Source organism: Nicotiana tabacum, chromosome 8, assembly GCF_000715075.1.
Source record: "Nicotiana tabacum cultivar K326 chromosome 8, ASM71507v2, whole genome shotgun sequence".
Taxonomy (NCBI): Eukaryota; Viridiplantae; Streptophyta; class Magnoliopsida; order Solanales; family Solanaceae; genus Nicotiana; species Nicotiana tabacum.
The window spans coordinates 171,251,316-171,272,162 of record NC_134087.1 but is presented as its reverse complement, the minus strand read 5'-3'; the positions used below and the strand labels follow the sequence as shown (position 1 = coordinate 171,272,162).

Genomic DNA, 20,847 nt, shown 5'->3' with positions numbered 1-20,847 from the left:
TTATTAGCATAGAAACTTGGTATCTCCATTTTCTGTATCTCCGGTTGTTTCTCTATCTCTTCCGGTATTATCATATCTCGTGTTAGTCCTATTTTTATCACCTGTATTATGGGTTTTATTTCATCATATAGTATTTCCGCTGGTGCTGTATAGAATTTGATGAAGAATAGGTTGCCTTTTGTAATTCTCTTGAAGGTGACAAATGCTTTGTATAGCTCTGGTATTCCAATTATTTCTTCTCCGTCATGGGTATATACTGTGCTAAGTAGTCCGTAGTTGTAACATGTTTTTACTAGGTTTGCTTTTGTTTTTGGCTGGGCTATAAGCCTATTATATCCCTGTAGTTTTTGGGTTACATAATCTTGTGTTGGATCTGTAGTAGTTGTTGATCTAGGGTTTAGGTTCAGAAATGTCTGGATTTTATATATATTCTCAATATATGTTTGAGTAATATGGTTATATACCTTTTTGTTGTGGTGTAGGCTATTAGCATAGGTTGAAGTTTGTGGGGCTATAACTATTGCTTCTCTTGGCTTTTTTGATGTAAATGGCTTATCAAATACGGTATTTAGGTTTACATTGATATGTGGTTTTTTGCTAACTTGTTTGCTTGTACCTGCAGCTGTATATAAAGCAACTGTGTTATGGGTTTTTTGGAGTTTCCCAACGTCTCCTTCTACCTCTGGAAGTTTAGAGTCTTCCGATTGACTTAGCTCCGCATTTTTATAGTCATGCTGCTGACTTTCTAGCTGTTGTAATCTTTTTCCCATACTCTCCATCTGTAAGGATAGAGTAGTAAGGATTGTAAATATGTCTTTTGATTCTTGGCTTTCATCTGTTTGGGTACCTTTGTCTTGATAGGTAGTCTGCAATAACATTCTTGTCAGTCCGTATTACTTCAATTGTAAATGTAAAATTTTGTATATTTAATACAAGTCTCCTTATTTCCTTTGTAGTTACTGGATCCTGTACTTTCCGAGTTATCCACCATTTTACTTGTGTATTATCTGTTCTTACTATAAATTTGTTATAAACAATATATGGCTCAAATGCTAACAAACATTTATATAATCCAAATAGTTCTTTCCTATTTATTTCCCATTTTAATTGTGGTTCCGTGTATGATCCGGAATAATATCTACAATGGTGTTCAATTTTTTCATTATCATATTTATATTTTAGAACTCCTCCGTAGCTGTGATCACTAGAATCAGTTTCTACAATATATGTAAATTGTTTCCTTTCATCTGGAAAATATAGTTTTGGTAATTTTTTACACATATTTTTTATCTTCTGTATATGTATTTTATCTTTTTCGTCAAAATGATATTCTATGTCCTTTTTTAATTTTTTCTGTAATGGTTTTAAGTTTTCTGCTAATTTAGGAATATATTCTCTTACTTGGTTAACCAATCCTAAAAATGATTGTAACTTCTTTTTTGTATCAAGTGTTTCATTCAAGTTAATTATTTTCTGTACTACATGGGTTTGCATTTTTATTCCGTTTTTATCTATTTGTATACCTAAAAATTCTATTTGATTTTTCATTACTTCTGCTTTCTTTTTACTTAAACTTATTCCTGATATTTCTACAATGTGTATGAATTTTTCTAGTAGTTTTATATGTTCGTTCTCTGTTCTAGAATATAGCAATATATCATCTATATATATTATACAATTTTCTAATTGGTTGAAGTAATTATCCATAAAATGTTGATACCTACCTGGTGCATTTTTATATCCAAAAGGTAATACGTTCCATTCGTAAAATCCTTGTGGTACTGTGAATGCTGTTAACTTTTTAGATTCATCTTCTAGTTTTAAATGATAAAATCCTGATTTACAGTCAAATTTACTAAAATAGTTATATCCTTGTATTTGTCTAATTTTTAGTATTTTATTTGGTATCGGATAATTATATGTTTTTGTTTTTGCATTTAAGTTTCTATAATCTATAACCATACGGCTTTTTCCTCTTTTTTGTTCACTATGCTTATTTACTATAAATGCTGGGCTAGTATGTTTACTATTACTTTCTTGTATGTAGTTATTATCTAATAATTCTTTTATATGCATTTTAAATTCTGTTAAATAATTAAAATTGTATTTTAAAGGTTTTTGTGTTATTATGCTATTTTCATCTATTAGTTCAATCTTTATTTTTGTTTGATGTTTTTCCCATCCTTGGAGTGGATTATCATTATATAGTAATTCTAGTTTATCTTGTAGTGGTTTTATCTTATTTATTGAGAAAATGATTATCTCTATATTATGGTTACTTTGTATTACATTTTCTAATTTTTGGGTAATCTTTTCACTTCCTTTAATCCAGGGTGTTGTTTTTCTTACTTTATTATTTACTCTTTTTGCTCCTAATTTTTGTTTACACGGGGTAGTAAACCACCAATGTGTTTTTGTTATAATATGTGGGTATAATTTATCTAAAAATGGCATTCCTAATAATATATCTTTATTTGTGAATTCGTAACTATATATTTCTTCTATGGTTAATATTTTATCCCATATTTGTATTTTTATATTTCTTGCTTTATATGTTATCATACTTCCTTCATTATTAAATCCTGTTACTACTATGGGGGTTTTTAGCTTTTCCCATTTACTTTCTGGTAAACAATTATGTCTACACATATTAGCTTCTGCTCCTGTATCCACCATAGGTGTATAATATCTATTATAATATCCTTCTACTATTATTTTGGAAAGTATGTATATCTTTGGCATTATATCAAAGTTCTTTTTATTATTATTTTCTTATTTTCATAACTTATTGTTAATTGCCTATCTTCTAATTTATATGGTTTGACTTTTTCTAACCATTTTATCCCTAGTGTAATATTTTTATCTCCTTGATATTTATTAATATTGGTATTCCTCCAATAATTAATTCTTTTTCAGTTGTTTCTTCGTTTTTTCTTAACGCTTTTGGTAGTTCTGAATTTTGTTGTTCTATTGTTACTATCTCTTGTTCTGGTATTAGTTCTCTTATAACATAATTCTCTTCCTGCCCTGTATTTATTAGTATTAAATATTTTCTTTGGTCCATTATTCCTGTTATATAATAATGATGTGGGTTTATTTCTTCTATTTTTTGTTCTATTAATTTTTGTGGAGTGGTATAATTTATTCTTTTTGATGTACTTCTTGATGTACTTCTTGATGAAGTTTCTGGCATTTCATTATTTATTCGTTTTGATGTGCTTAATCTTTCTTTTACTATTTCTAAATCTTCATCCATGTCTATTTCTGTATAACTGTAATCATTGTTGTCTATAACTGATACTATTCTTTCGAATGGATTTTCTATTTTTATTTTATTTATTTTATTTTTAGCTGTTATCTTATGTTTTGTTGTTAAGACATATAGATTTTTACATCTTGCTGTGAATATTTTACTTCCTGGTGCTAATTCTATTCCAGACATTTTCCAGTATAATACTAATGATTTATCTATATTTTTATCATCTACTGCTACTGAATAGTTAGCACTTACTATAAATTTAAATTTTTGGTATATTAAGTTACCTCTTACAGCACTTATTATACTCTTTTCTATAGGTTGTACAATCCTATCATCTGCCAAGTATATTTCTATAGGGGTATCTATTCCTTCCCTAAAACATGCTTTTATTAGGATCTCCGTTCCTCCTAAGTGTACATATTTTATTGGATTTTTTGCTTTTATATCTTGTATTTCTTTATTTAGTAGTCTTTTATTTAAAATTGGTATTTGTGCTTTACCTTTGATGTATTTACAATCTATTATATGTTCTCTTTGGCTTACTACATAGTATTCTTCTTTTTGTCTTTTAAACCAATTCTTTATTGTTGGTACTTCTAATATTTTGTCTATACTTAGATCCAATTCTTTTCCTTTTATTTGTTAAAATATATTAGCGTCAAATATTATTTTTTGTTCTGAAGATTGTTCATCTTGGTGTTCTTCTTGTTGTATAATTTGTATATCTTTTTCAGTCATAATTTTCTTCATCTGACTCTTCTATGTCCTTGTTTATTTCATTTTCAGAGAACTCGTTTTCTGATATCTCATATATGCTGTCTTCACTGCTTAATTCATAATCTACATATTCTACTTGTGTATATTTATCATTATCTATCAATATTTCGGTAATTTGTTTCTTCTTTGGGTTTTTTGGTAATTTACAATCTTTGGCTAAGTGTCCTAGCTTTCCACAATTATAGCAAGTACATTCTGTTAGTTTTTCTTTTTCCTATATGGTTTTTTATGTTTATAATTTTTTACATAATATCTTCTTCTTGGTTTCCTATATTTATACTTTGAATATTTTGATTTAAATTTCTTTTTCTTTCCTTCTTTTTTGTAATATTTATCTGTGCAGCCAAATTGGGGTGCTATTCTACTTTTGCAACATGCCAAATTTTTTACTAATATTTTTTCCATTTTCATGTTTTCTTTATATTTTTCACATAATTCTATAAACCAGTTTTGTAGAAATTTTATCCTTACTCCTAATGTATCTGCTAGTCCTGCTTCGTTCCAACTTTTTATTATTTTTGAGCTAAAGGGTTCTGGTAATTTTGTAAAATATAATTTTCTTATCTCTTTACTTTCATCTGGACTATATGTTCCTTTATAATAATTGTCTCTAAATGCACAAGTATATTCATCTATATAACACATATTACATATTGCTAATTTTGTCATTAAATTTCTATTTGTAATTTTTTCTTTATTTTGTTCTTCTACTTCTGTTGTCATACTACTAAATTCATTTCTTATTGCTATTTCATATTTATTTAATATATCTGTAACTGTTGTTGTAGTTGTACCGTCAAGTTTTTTATTACTCCTTAATGTGTCTAAGCTTTCACTTGATAAATTTTGTAACCATAATTTTACAGTTCCTATTAATGTTCTTTCTATATATCCTGGTGTTTCCGTTATTGTTATTTTATTATCTATTAGTTGTTTTGAGATATATCCTATCCATAATTGTATTGTTTTATTTATATCTGCTACACAATCTAGATCTAAAAAATTATATTGTTCAGTTATCTGTCTTGGTGCCCATTTCTTATTTAACCTTTTATCCCATAATGTTTTGTTTCTGTCATATGCATCATAACTTACTCTGTAATAGGTTGGGTTTAATTGTTTTGGATTTTTTATTCCTGATATGCTTGGTTTATCTTCGTTCATATCTCCTGTATTTATTTCTGGGTTTATTTTTATCTTTTCTGTTTTTTCTATAAGTTCTGTGTATGTTTCACTTGTTTCTGAATAGTTTTCTCCTAGTTCTGTGTCTTTATCACTTTGGTCATTTATTTCGTTTATACTTATTTTTGATGGACTCTCCTGTACTTCTTCTAACTGTAATTTGAATCTTTCTATCTCATTTGTTAGTTTTAGTTCTTCTTCTTCTTCTTTACGTTTTTCCTTTTCTTTTAGTTTATTTGCATATATCTGTTTTAGCATCTCTAATTCTTTTTCTAATTCTGTTATTTTAGTGTTTTTTACTTCCTCTATCTGTTGTATTTTTTCTTTAGCTTGCTGTTGTATTTCTTTAATCTCTCGTTTTCTATCTATTTCTTCGTTTTCTTTTGTTATTCTAACCATGGCGGTTAAACTATCCTCTAGTTTTACAGTTTCTTTTTCTAACATTAAGTTTAGGTTATTTCCTATTTTTTTATATCTTCTTCCTAAGTTAGAAAATATTATTGTTATTTTTAATCCTTCTGGATTCTCATATGTTTTCTCTTCTAATGCGAATTCTTCTTTATTCATCTTTTATCCTTTAGATAACAAATATATTTATATTCTGTTTTAGATATTATATCGATTAATTTGGACAGCCTAGCTTTGTTTATTTTTGTGATACTTAAGTATTCATATTCTATATATAGTTTCTTTAGTTTCTTCCTAATTTTTTGCGATTTCTTAGTTATTTTGATTGTTTCACTGTTTTGCGGGTTTGTACTATTAATGTCAGTGTTATTTTTCATGATTTGCTTCTTAATATAAATGTTTATTTTTAGTTGTGGAATTACTCCAGAATCAACTACTAATTACTCGTTGGCCCATTCTCATATCATTACTCCACGTTATCTTTCTTGATGATTATCTGTAGCTAGCGAAATTAACCTTGAAATTTCTTTTATATTATCAAGTGTGTATTCTAAGTATTTAATATCTTTAGTTTTTTGATATTCTTCTATATTTTTTTCTAATATTATTTTTGACATATTTATATGTTTTAGTATTTCTAACCAGTACTTAAAATATTTGTAACTATCAATTTTTGATTTGTTCATATTAATACTGAGATGTATACCTGTTGATACATATATCCATAGTTTCTATATTTCTCAGTGTTATTTCTTTTCTGTGTTGATAACTTTCAAGTTTATCTTCATAAAATTCAATTTCATTTTCTATAGTTAATAAAGCTTTATTACGTAATTTATTATATCTAATAATATCTTTGCAGGTTTTAATATTGTATTTAACACAATCTATTTTTCTATTTATGTTACTGAGGGTTTTAAGAAGTTTCCATTTCTGGGTATTATAGAATCTTATATAATGAAAAGTGTTATGTTTCATTTATAAAAAGATTTTATTAACTTGATATGTGATCATTAGTCTGAATATAAATCTAGTTCATATAGATCTAATATATCTATTTCATGTGATACAATTAGTTCTGTAAATGCTTGTTCCATTACATATATTATTTCAAAAGTAACTAAAATATCGTAAATTTTTCTTTTAACATCGTTATTAAGTCTCTTAAAGATATATAACATAAGTATTTTGTAGTCAATATTTTCTTCTAATAAATACGTGTGGTTGTTCATTTAGATTTATTATTTATCCTTATCATGTGTTTACTAAACATATTCCCTCTAACCTCTTTGTTTATCATAGAGTTTATCATATTTTAATAAGTTATACTGAACAATCTTTTCTGGTCACTACCATGTTTTTCATGCTTCAATCATTTACCCTAACAGCGCCTCAACTCTGTGTACTCCCCTAAACGGCTTCCTTGCCTACTGGTTTCCACTTTAGGATGGCATAGTCTGGGCTTAACTACTCTCAGCATTATTAGACAGGCAAACTTTCTCAAGATGTTCTTTATAACAGTACTATAACATGATAAACAATTATGATATTCAAGAGATTATAAGGAATATAAGAGTTTAGTTAAACATGATTATAAATAAACTTACCTGGTTTTGTAACTCGTTTGAATGCTCCATAGCTTTCAGAAGTTTGTATATAATTAGATATTTTATTGAGAGAAGATAAGAGAGAGAAGGTGAGGATGTCTGAGGATGTCTTCCTTCCAATTTGGGGGGGGGGGGTTGTTTGAGTTCATCTTATTTTTCATAGGATCTTTTTTATGTAGTTGTGGAATTAAATGCTTTTTCATGATTATCTGTAGCTAACGAAATTAACCTTGAAATTTCTTTTATATTATCAAGTGTGTATTCTAAGTATTTAATATCTTTAGTTTTTTGATATTCTTCTATATTTTTTTCTAATATTATTTTTGACATATTTATATGTTTTAGAATTTCTAACCAGTACTTAAAATATTTGTAACTATCAATTTTTGATTTGTTCATATTAATACTGAGATGTATACATGTTGATACATATATCCATAGTTTCTATATTTCTCAGTGTTATTTCTTTTCTGTGTTGATAACTTTCAAGTTTATCTTCATAAAATTCAATTTCATTTTCTATAGTTAATAAAGCTTTATTACGTAATTTATTATATCTAATAATATCTTTGCAGGTTTTAATATTGTATTTAACACAATCTATTTTTCTATTTATGTTACTGAGGTTTTTAAGAAGTTTCCATTTCTGGGTATTATAGAATCTTATATAATGAAAAGTGTTATGTTTCATTTATAAAAAGATTTTATTAACTTGATATGTGATCATTAGTCTGAATATAAATCTAGTTCATATAGATCTAATATATCTATTTCATGTGATACAATTAGTTCTGTAAATGCTTGTTCCATTACATATATTATTTCAAAAGTAACTAAAATATCGTAAATTTTTCTATTAACATCGTTATTAAGTCTCTTAAAGATATATAACATAAGTATTTTGTAGTCAATATTTTCTTCTAATAAATACGTGTGGTTGTTCATTTAGATTTATTATTTATCCTTATCATGTGTTTACTAAACATATTCCCTCTAACCTCTTTGTTTATCATAGAGTTTATCATATTTTAATAAGTTATACTGAACAATCTTTTCTGGTCACTACCATGTTTTTCATGCTTCAATCATTTACCCTAACAGCGCCTCAACTCTGTGTACTCCCCTAAACGGCTTCCTTGCCTACTGGTTTCCACTTTAGGATGGCATAGTCTGGGCTTAACTACTCTCAGCATTATTAGACAGGCAAACTTTCTCAAGATGTTCTTTATAACAGTACTATAACATGATAAACAATTATGATATTCAAGAGATTATAAGGAATATAAGAGTTTAGTTAAACATGATTATAAATAAACTTACCTGGTTTTGTAACTCGTTTGAATGCTCCATAGCTTTCAGAAGTTTGTATATAATTAGATATTTTATTGAGAGAAGATAAGAGAGAGAAGGTGAGGATGTCTGAGGATGTCCTCCTTCCTCAGATTTACATTCTATATAAAGAAAATTAAAACGACTCTTACTGTTTACAAATGACTCCTACTATTCATGAACGACCTTTACTGTTCATGATTATGACATATACTATTTACTTTATGACTCTTACTATTCATGAACGACCTTTACTGTTCATGATTATGACATATACTATTTACTTTATGACTCTTACTATTCATGAACGACCTTTACTGTTCATGAATGCGACTAGTACTATTTACTTTACATTATATGTTTCCAGTAGCTGTCTTCTTCTTTTGTCTTCTTGTTGATACCTTCATTCTAGTTGGACTTCTGGTACATAGTTATCATCTCCGTTGCACTTTGAACATATGTGGTCTGGATATTTGTGTCCTACTAGTTTGCAGTATCTTGTTAATAACTCGTTTGAAATAAATTCTTTTTTCAATGCTCTGGTAGTTGGTTGCATTTCTGGCTTTAATAATGATAAAATCCATTTCTGGACTTCATCCATATCTCCTTGTCGTAGTTCCTTCGAGTTGGCATATATCATCAATTGGTCTCTGGAATAGTAGCTCCAGATAGCATTTCCTTGTAGATAATTGTTAGCTAGTTCTTGAATAATAGTTGCTATACCAATTATTCTTTTATTAGCATAGAAACTTGGTATCTCCATTTTCTGTATCTCCGGTTGTTTCTCTATCTCTTCCGGTATTATCATATCTCGTGTTAGTCCTATTTTTATCACCTGTATTATGGGTTTTATTTCATCATATAGTATTTCCGCTGGTGCTGTATAGAATTTGATGAAGAATAGGTTGCCTTTTGTAATTCTCTTGAAGGTGACAAATGCTTTGTATAGCTCTGGTATTCCAATTATTTCTTCTCCGTCATGGGTATATACTGTGCTAAGTAGTCCGTAGTTGTAACATGTTTTTACTAGGTTTGCTTTTGTTTTTGGCTGGGCTATAAGCCTATTATATCCTTGTAGTTTTTGGGTTACATAATCTTGTGTTGGATCTGTAGTAGTTGTTGATCTAGGGTTTAGGTTCAGAAATGTCTGGATTTTATATATATTCTCAATATATGTTTGAGTAATATGGTTATATACCTTTTTGTTGTGGTGTAGGCTATTAGCATAGGTTGAAGTTTGTGGGGCTATAACTATTGCTTCTCTTGGCTTTTTTGATGTAAATGGCTTATCAAATACGGTATTTAGGTATACATTGATATGTGGCTTTTTGCTAACTTGTTTGCTTGTACCTGCAGCTGTATATAAAGCAACTGTGTTATGGGTTTTTTGGAGTTTCCCAACGTCTCCTTCTACCTCTGGAAGTTTAGAGTCTTCCGATTGACTTAGCTCCGCATTTTTATAGTCATGCTGCTGACTTTCTAGCTGTTGTAATCTTTTTCCCATACTCTCCATCTGTAAGGATAGAGTAGTAAGGATTGTAAATATGTCTTTTGATTCTTGGCTTTCATCTGTTTGGGTACCTTTGTCTTGATAGGTAGTCTGCAATAACATTCTTGTCAGTCCGTATTACTTCAATTGTAAATGTAAAATTTTGTATATTTAATACAAGTCTCCTTATTTCCTTTGTAGTTACTGAATCCTGTACTTTCCGAGTTATCCACCATTTTACTTGTGTATTATCTGTTCTTACTATAAATTTGTTATAAACAATATATGGCTCAAATGCTAACAAACATTTATATAATCCAAATAGTTCTTTCCTATTTATTTCCCATTTTAATTGTGGTTCCGTGTATGATCCGGAATAATATCTACAATGGTGTTCAATTTTTTCATTATCATATTTATATTTTAGAACTCCTCCGTAGCTGTGATCACTAGAATCAGTTTCTACAATATATGTAAATTGTTTCTTTTCATCTGGAAAATATAGTTTTGGTAATTTTTTACACATATTTTTTATTTTCTGTATATGTATTTTATCTTTTTCGTCAAAATGATATTCTATGTCCTTTTTTAATTTTTTTTGTAATGGTTTTAAGTTTTCTGCTAATTTAGGAATATATTCTCTTACTTGGTTAACCAATCCTAAAAATGATTGTATCTTCTTTTTTGTATCAAGTGTTTCATTCAAGTTAATTATTTTCTGTACTACATGGGTTTGCATTTTTATTCCGTTTTTATCTATTTGTATACCTAAAAATTCTATTTGATTTTTCATTACTTCTGCTTTCTTTTTACTTAAACTTATTCCTGATATTTCTACAATGTGTATGAATTTTTCTAGTAGTTTTATATGTTCGTTCTCTGTTCTAGAATATAGCAATATATCATCTATATATATTATACAATTTTCTAATTGGTTGAAGTAATTATCCATAAAATGTTGATACCTACCTGGTGCATTTTTATATCCAAAAGGTAATACGTTCCATTCGTAAAATCCTTGTGGTACTGTGAATGCTGTTAACTTTTTAGATTCATCTTCTAGTTTTATATGGTAAAATCCTGATTTACAGTCAAATTTACTAAAATAGTTATATCCTTGTATTTGTCTAATTTTTAGTATTTTATTTGGTATCGGATAATTATATGTTTTTGTTTTTGCATTTAAGTTTCTATAATCTATAACCATACGGCTTTTTCCTCTTTTTTGTTCACTATGCTTATTTACTATAAATGCTGGGCTAGTATGTTTACTATTACTTTCTTGTATGTAGTTATTATCTAATAATTCTTTTATATGCATTTTAAATTCTGTTAAATCATTAAAATTGTATTTTAAAGGTTTTTGTGTTATTATGCTATTTTCATCTATTAGTTCAATCTTTATTTTTGTTTGATGTTTTTCCCATCCTTGGAGTGGATTATCATTATATAGTAATTCTAGTTTATCTTGTAGTGGTTTTATCTTATTTATTGAGAAAATGATTATCTCTATATTATGGTTACTTTGTATTACATTTTCTAATTTTTGGGTAATCTTTTCACTTCCTTTAATCCAGGGTGTTGTTTTTCTTACTTTATTATTTACTCTTTTTGCTCCTAATTTTTGTTTACACGGGGTAGTAAACCACCAATATGTTTTTGTTATAATATGTGGGTATAATTTATCTAAAAATGGCATTCCTAATAATATATCTTTATTTGTGAATTCGTAACTATATATTTCTTCTATGGTTAATATTTTATCCCATATTTGTATTTTTATATTTCTTGCTTTATATGTTATCATACTTCCTTCATTATTAAATCCTGTTACTACTATGGGGGTTTTTAGCTTTTCCCATTTACTTTCTGGTAAACAATTATGTCTACACATATTAGCTTCTGCTCATGTATCCACCATAGGTGTATAATATCTATTATAATATCCTTCTACTATTATTTTGGAAAGTATGTATATCTTTGGCATTATATCAAAGTTCTTTTTATTATTATTTTCTTATTTTCATAACTTATTGTTAATTGCCTATCTTCTAATTTATATGGTTTGACTTTTTCTAACCATTTTATCCCTAGTGTAATATTTTTATCTCCTTGATATATTTTAAAATTTATTAATATTGGTATTCCTCCAATAATTAATTCTTTTTCAGTTGTTTCTTCGTTTTTTCTTAACGCTTTTGGTAGTTCTGAATTTTGTTGTTCTATTGTTACTATCTCTTGTTCTGGTATTAGTTCTCTTATAACATAATTCTCTTCCTGCCCTGTATTTATTAGTATTAAATATTTTCTTTGGTCCATTATTCCTGTTATATAATAATGATGTGGGTTTATTTCTTCTATTTTTTGTTCTATTAATTTTTGTGGAGTGGTATAATTTATTCTTTTTGATGTACTTCTTGATGTACTTCTTGATGATGTTTCTGGCATTTCATTATTTATTCGTTTTGATGTGCTTAATCTTTCTTTTACTATTTCTAAATCTTCATCCATGTCTATTTCTGTATAACTGTAATCATTGTTGTCTATAACTGATACTATTCTTTCAAATGGATTTTCTATTTTTATTTTATTTATTTTATTTTTAGCTGTTATCTTATGTTTTGTTGTTAAGACATATAGATTTTTACATCTTGCTGTGAATATTTTACTTCTTGGTGCTAATTCTATTCCAGACATTTTTCAGTATAATACTAATGATTTATCTATATTTTTATCATCTACTGCTACTGAATAGTTAGCACTTACTATAAATTTAAATTTTTGGTATATTAAGTTACCTCTTACAGCACTTATTATACTCTTTTCTATAGGTTGTACAATCCTATCATCTGCCAAGTATATTTCTATAGGGGTATCTATTCCTTCCCTAAAACATGCTTTTATTAGGATCTCCGTTCCTCCTAAGTGTACATATTTTATTGGATTTTTTGCTTTTATATCTTGTATTTCTTTATTTAGTAGTCTTTTATTTAAAATTGGTATTTGTGCTTTACCTTTGATGTATTTACAATCTATTATATGTTCTCTTTGGCTTACTACATAGTATTCTTCTTTTTGTCTTTTAAACCAATTCTTTATTGTTGGTACTTCTAATATTTTGTCTATACTTAGATCCAATTCTTTTCCTTTTATTTGTTAAAATATATTAGCGTCAAATATTATTTTTTGTTCTGAAGATTGTTCATCTTGGTGTTCTTCTTGTTGTATAATTTGTATATCTTTTTCAGTCATAATTTTCTTCATCTGACTCTTCTATGTCCTTGTTTATTTCATTTTCAGAGAACTCGTTTTCTGATATCTCATATATGCTGTCTTCACTGCTTAATTCATAATCTACATATTCTACTTGTGTATATTTATCATTATCTATCAATATTTCGGTAATTTGTTTCTTCTTTGGGTTTTTTGGTAATTTACAATCTTTGGCTAAGTGTCCTAGCTTTCCACAATTATAGCAAGTACATTCTGTTAGTTTTTTCTTTTTCCTATATGGTTTTTTATGTTTATAATTTTTTACATAATATCTTCTTCTTGGTTTCCTATATTTATACTTTGAATATTTTGATTTAAATTTCTTTTTCTTTCCTTCTTTTTTGTAATATTTATCTGTGCAGCCAAATTGGGGTGCTATTCTACTTTTGCAACATGCCAAATTTTTTACTAATATTTTTTCCATTTTCATGTTTTCTTTATATTTTTCACATAATTCTATAAACCAGTTTTGTAGAAATTTTATCCTTACTCCTAATGTATCTGCTAGTCCTGCTTCGTTCCAACTTTTTATTATTTTTGAGCTAAAGGGTTCTGGTAATTTTGTAAAATATAATTTTCTTATCTCTTTACTTTCATCTGGACTATATGTTCCTTTATAATAATTGTCTCTAAATGCACAAGTATATTCATCTATATAACACATATTACATATTGCTAATTTTGTCATTAAATTTCTATTTGTAATTTTTTCTTTATTTTGTTCTTCTACTTCTGTTGTCATACTACTAAATTCATTTCTTATTGCTATTTCATATTTATTTAATATATCTGTAACTGTTGTTGTAGTTGTACCGTCAAGTTTTTTATTACTCCTTAATGTGTCTAAGCTTTCACTTGATAAATTTTGTAACCATAATTTTACAGTTCCTATTAATGTTCTTTCTATATATCCTGGTGTTTCCGTTATTGTTATTTTATTATCTATTAGTTGTTTTGAGATATATCCTATCCATAATTGTATTGTTTTATTTATATCTGCTACACAATCTAGATCTAAAAAATTATATTGTTCAGTTATCTGTCTTGGTGCCCATTTCTTATTTAACCTTTTATCCCATAATGTTTTGTTTCTGTCATATGCATCATAACTTACTCTGTAATAGGTTGGGTTTAATTGTTTTGGATTTTTTATTCCTGATATGCTTGGTTTATCTTCGTTCATATCTCCTGTATTTATTTCTGGGTTTATTTTTATCTTTTCTGTTTTTTCTATAAGTTCTGTGTATGTTTCACTTGTTTCTGAATAGTTTTCTCCTAGTTCTGTGTCTTTATCACTTTGGTCATTTATTTCGTTTATACTTATTTTTGATGGACTCTCCTGTACTTCTTCTAACTGTAATTTGAATCTTTCTATCTCATTTGTTAGTTTTAGTTCTTCTTCTTCTTCTTTACGTTTTTCCTTTTCTTTTAGTTTATTTGCATATATCTGTTTTAGCATCTCTAATTCTTTTTCTAATTCTGTTATTTTAGTGTTTTTTACTTCCTCTATCTGTTGTATTTTTTCTTTAGCTTGCTGTTGTATTTCTTTAATCTCTCGTTTTCTATCTATTTCTTCGTTTTCTTTTGTTATTCTAACCATGGCGGTTAAACTATCCTCTAGTTTTACAGTTTCTTTTTCTAACATTAAGTTTAGGTTATTTCCTATTTTTTTATATCTTCTTCCTAAGTTAGAAAATATTATTGTTATTTTTAATCCTTCTGGATTCTCATATGTTTTCTCTTCTAATGCGAATTCTTCTTTATTCATCTTTTATCCTTTAGATAACAAATATATTTATATTCTGTTTTAGATATTATATCGATTAATTTGGACAGCCTAGCTTTGTTTATTTTTGTGATACTTAAGTATTCATATTCTATATATAGTTTCTTTAGTTTCTTCCTAATTTTTTGCGATTTCTTAGTTATTTTGATTGTTTCACTGTTTTGCGGGTTTGTACTATTAATGTCAGTGTTATTTTTCATGATTTGCTTCTTAATATAAATGTTTATTTTTAGTTGTGGAATTACTCCAGAATCAACTACTAATTACTCGTTGGCCCATTCTCATATCATTACTCCACGTTATCTTTCTTGGGTTATTTCTTTTGTCTTAATTTACATCTTGAGCTGGCTCTTTATTTATCAATAACATCCCGGGAAGGAACCCTTACTTCCTCTCCTTGACGTCGGGTTTGCATAATGTCTTGGAATCGTAGAATATCTGTAGGATTTGAATAAGTGCAATATCATCCCTCTCTCATTTGTATCACATTCTTCCTTTACCATACTATACTTACTAGAACCACTTAATTCGGACTTAATGCCACATCACCCCATATCCCCCCTTAGGGGAGTACTAAGATTTAGTGCTACGACGAGCTACCTATAGATGTTTTACCTCTTCCTCTTAGGAGTCTTTTCACATCATCGATGACCCTTACTCGCCTCGCAGTAATTCTTCTATACCAAGGATAACAAAATTCCTTACTCGTGAGGGTGACACTTAGTGTAACTAGCACATACCATCCCTTAAGATTAACTTTGCTCACCTTTCTTGCTTTACGAAAGCGTATTCCTAAATGACCTTTAAAGGTTATTCTTTTGTCGTCCATTCTACTATCACCGGAATGCAATATCTAAAATTCTCATGATGCCGACTATTATCAAATCACTCAGTCCCTAATTCATGTTTAGTTTATCTTGTTCACCACCCCATACTGACCTATTACTCTAGGGGTCCTTCTGGTAGTCGCGTTGGAGTCACGAACTTATTTATTGAAATGAGGATATGACTTTATGGCCTATACTCTTTTGTTGTCTCAATGCCTATCACCTCTTATATTTTCCTTCCCTTGACTATAGATTCTGTAATGCTGTCATTTTTTTGATCTACCATTGTCATCCATGTATCACATCTTACTCATAATGCTTCATTAACTCTCTCCTTATTTCCCTGCTAACATTTATGCATATCACTTTATTCTAAAAACTCCAACAAGACATTCTTTTGCTTTTAGCTTCCCTTGCTCCATCCCCTGGCTCTTCGGGTTGCCTAATATTCTCGCTCTACTAGGGACGGGAGTCATACTAAGGTAATATTTATCCCTTTAAGGCTTCCAATGCCTATCTTTGTAGTACTCATATCTAGCTGTACTAGTTTAGAGTGCACCATCTGGGTGGATCTATTAGCATATTTGCAATATCCTTCGGAAATCTCAACTAATGCAAACAATTCATCTACCATTTTGGGTCACTCTAACCCCAGCCGGATCCTTATATTCGTCCTTCTCTTATACTACTTTTGTTAGCCCCATAGGGCATAAATGAGATGGGTGTGGCCAATTGTACATACCTCTGTTATTGTGAGCACCTAATTTTTGCCCTACATGGAAATAACTCCTAAAAATAGACCAAAAATAATAAACATGGATTTTAGGAGTTTTCCTTTATTTAGTTGCATTTCATGCATGTTTAATATTATAAAATCATAAGAAAACCATAAAAATTGTCACATTTTAATTTCATGTCATCTTAGGTTTAATTTGTATTTAGGAATTAATTGCATTGCTAAATGCATCATTTAGATAACTAAAAAATCAAAAAAAATGCATTCTTAGGTTAGTTAATTAATTAGGCAAAATAGATAAATAATTTGGCCATACAAATTAGATTAAACTAAATTAGAGTTTAAAGTGGCTAAATTTGCAAAAGGCTAATAAAGAAGAGAAAAGGGAAAATTGGCTGCCCTCCTATTTAATGGAATTGGGCTAAAGAGGTGGCCCAAATGCTAAATCCAAGTCAATTGCCCAATCTGCCCCAAGTCTGGCCCAATAAACCATTCCCTCTCCATTAAAACACCTTTCCCTCTTAGAAACCCTAGAGGCCATGAGGTTTCTAGTGTCTGGCGCATATAGTGGTACTCGTGCCCCAACTACAGCTCGCCATGGTAGGGGCTATGTGAATCGCCGTGTTCATTCAGCACTTCCATTCGCCAATGGTATTCCGGCGACTCCTAGGCCCCAGGTTCCCTATTATGCACCATCAGTGTCTAGCGCACCTCCTGCACGGGGGGCTTTTAGTGGTCAGTCTAGCCAATCTGGCCCGAGCCAACCACAACAACCACGTTCTCCGAGAGCTTGTTTGAGTGTGGTAACACTCGCCATATGGTGAGGGATTCCCATAGACTTGGGAGGGGTTCACCTCCACAGACTACTCAAGCACCGCGTTCTCCACCGGGTCCTTAGGCTATGGTTACAGCACCAGCTACCACTCCACCTACTCAGCCAGCTCGAGGTGGAGGTCGGGCAAGTAGAGGTCACCCTAGAGGGAGGCCAGGCAAGATATTTTGCTCTTCCTTCTCAGACAGAGGTAGTTGCATCTTACTTTATTATTACAGGTATTGTTCTGGTCTGTCATAGAGATGCATCAGTCTTATTTGATCCAGGCTCCACTTATTCCCATGTGTCATCTTATTTTGGTGTATCCCGTGATTCTTTCAGTTCTCCTGTCTGTGTGTCTATGCCTGTGGGATATTCTATTGTTGTTGACCGTGTGTATTGATTGTGTTTGGTTGTTCTTAGTGGTTTTGAGACCAAAGCCAATTTATTATTGCTCAGTATGGTATACTTTGATATTATTTTGGGCATGGACTGGTTGTTGCCCTATTATGCTATTCTTGATTGCCACGCCAAGACCGCGATGCTGGCTATGCCAGGATTACAACGGTTAGAGTGGAGAGGTGCCTTAGATTACACTCCTAGTAGAGTTATTTCATTTCTAAAGGCTCAGCGAATGATTGAGAAGGGGTGTGATGCGTATCTAGCTTATGTGAGATATGTCAGTGTTGATACTCCTACCGTGGAGTTAGTTCTGCTAGTGAGGGATTATCTAGATATATTTCTAGCAGATCTTCCAGGCATGTCGCCCAATAGGGATATTGACTTTGGTATTGATTTGTTACCAGGCGCTCAGCCCATCTCTATTCCTCCATATTGTATGGCTCCACCTGAGTTGAAGGAGCAGTGACTGGAGTTGCTTGATTAGGGCTTCATTCGGCCCGTATGAGGTGAGATTAGGCCGTCATTCTTAAGATGAACAGTAATGAGGAAGCACTAAAGGACATAGATTTATACATATAGTAACCTAGAGTTTGGTAGAATGCCTCAGTAACGATAAATTGAGGTAACAGTTATGGTATATTATGATCTACTTAGATGCAGTAAAGTCATGCGGATAGATAATCGGTCCTATGAAATAAGATATAGCAATATTCATAAGTTCGACAAAGTACCGAGCAAAGAACTTCAGTATACCTATAGATGCCCAGAGGGAAATCTTGTCAACCTCTGTATATGTTTACAAAGTGAGGCCTAGAGATGGGCTAAAAGCTGGAGGAAAAAGGAGAGAAGAGTCGCATAGGTGCACCTCCAAGGTCAGAGTCGTACAGGCTGCATGATAGAAGTTAGCAACAGTTATAAGATTGGAAGGATTCCGACCATCAGTCGTAGTCTGAGAAAGAAGCCTAAAGTGGGGAATGCCCTGGCCTTTGGAATTATTCAAAGAACATTTTCATAAATGGAAAGAAGAGTATTAAAGTATTCACAAGAGCTACGGGTTAAGGGAACAATAAGTGCATCAGTCAACATTCGAGGACGAATGTTGCAAAGGGGAGGGGGGAATGATGTTACACCCCATGTTTTCATACGTAAAATTACGCCATAAGTAAATTGATGAAAGCTCGGAAATGAGATATTACATCCCACATTTTTGTACTTTAAAGTTTCGTCGTATGTTAATCGACGTAAGTTCGGGAATGAGATTATATAAGAATTATGCTAATTTAAACAAGTAATGAGTAAATTCGTGAAGGTGAGAGGGTAAGCAAATCAAAGAAAATGAATTTCGCCGAAGTTTGACATTTTGAGATAAAATACGGCCTGAGCTAAAATACCCGGTATTTATGGACTAGTACCATACAAGGTACCACATGTCCAAGATAGTAAGGTGTATTAAAAGTGAGTAGTATTTTAAGTATTTTAAGTAATTTGAGATAATTCTTAATTATGTTGGTAATTAGTTAATTAATAGATAGTGAGAGATTAATAAGATAAATTAGTAAATAATTATGATTAGGATAAGGCCTAAAAGGCCCAAAACGTGGCAGCCCCTAAACCTTTTGACTCTTAAGTTATTGTAAGATAGGTGGCAGGAACAAAATCATTAAGGATTATGTGGTGGCTGCACAATCCATGTATAAAACATATCTCTAAACTTAAGAGACATGGATTGATAAGCAACTTAAATCACAAACACATTCTCATATGCATCTGATGACGATTCAAACGTAATTATTGTGTGTTACAAACAAAAGTCATGTAAGCAACGCCCAAGACCTTCAACAATTAAAATTAACGTAAGATTTTGCAATTCTAAGGAAGTACAGTGTAATCTTTCTCAAGAGAATCGACTCAGGTATGTTAAGGCTATCCCTTCTTTCCTTTTGGCATGATCCATACGATACAAATGAAATGAGCAAATGCACAACTTCCATAAATGACTCTATTCAAAGAAGTATTAGGGGTGCCTATGTTCTTGAATTCCCATATATCTTATTGTTCTATCATCTGTTCATGGGTCTCAAAAAAATACGTAAGTTGAAAAAGTTTACATTATGATATTTTTCAAAGGCATAATGGTCTTATGACATTCCGAGAGATTTTATTGACCTACTTCTCATGCATTGCATTTACATGGACATTGACCCATGACCAAATAGCGTTCTATACGCGTATATATGTGTGGGATAAGGAAAAAGGTTACGACATTATATACGCACTACCACCTGATTAGTTGATATACGTTGATGATTTTGCCCACAGTGGCCGAGATGATATGATGGGATGCCCTCAGAGGCTTGATAATGTTATGAACACATGTACCTATGCACAACATGACATTCATATACATATGCATGACACTATAAGTATTTCATGATTTTACAGAGTTATCTAGACTTACAGGTTGAGTCATTTACTCTATATTTCTTCCATGTCTTTTATGTACTTATTTTTGTGCCTTACATACTCGGTACATTATTCATAATGACATCCCTTTTGCTTGGGGATGCTGTGTTTCATGCCCACAGGTCCCGATAGACAGGTCGAGAGTCCTCCAAGTAGGCTATCAGCTAAGCGGAAGATGTTGATGCACTCCATTTACTGCGGAGTAGCTTGTTTGGCCAGTATCATTTAGATGCGTATTGTTTGGTATGGCGGGGCCCTGTCCCGACCTTTATGTTAAGTGTTTACTCTTAGTGGCTTGTAGACAGATGTCATGTATACGAATGCTTGTATGACCTTGCCGGCCTATGTTTTAAGTTTACAAATGATCATGTTGGCCTTATAAGCCCATATATCACATGTATAAGTTTTTATTTCACGTTGGGTCGTCCTATATTGAGTATTCCTCTATGTTTATTCTGGTTAGCCCATGATAGACCGTTTGGCCCCTTTGCCAATGAA

The 20,847-nt window shown here is 30.5% G+C and overlaps 1 long non-coding RNA gene across 1 annotated transcript in view; it reads left to right on the top strand.

The window, feature by feature from the left end:
* Positions 1–20,512, top strand: part of LOC142162592 (uncharacterized) — a 293,983-nt gene extending 273,471 nt beyond the window's left edge. Inside the window, exon 3 of the long non-coding RNA XR_012693822.1 lies at positions 20,472–20,512. This is a non-coding gene — a long non-coding RNA (uncharacterized LOC142162592). The remainder of the gene's footprint in view (positions 1–20,471) is intronic.
* The last annotated feature ends 335 nt before the right edge of the window (positions 20,513–20,847 follow it).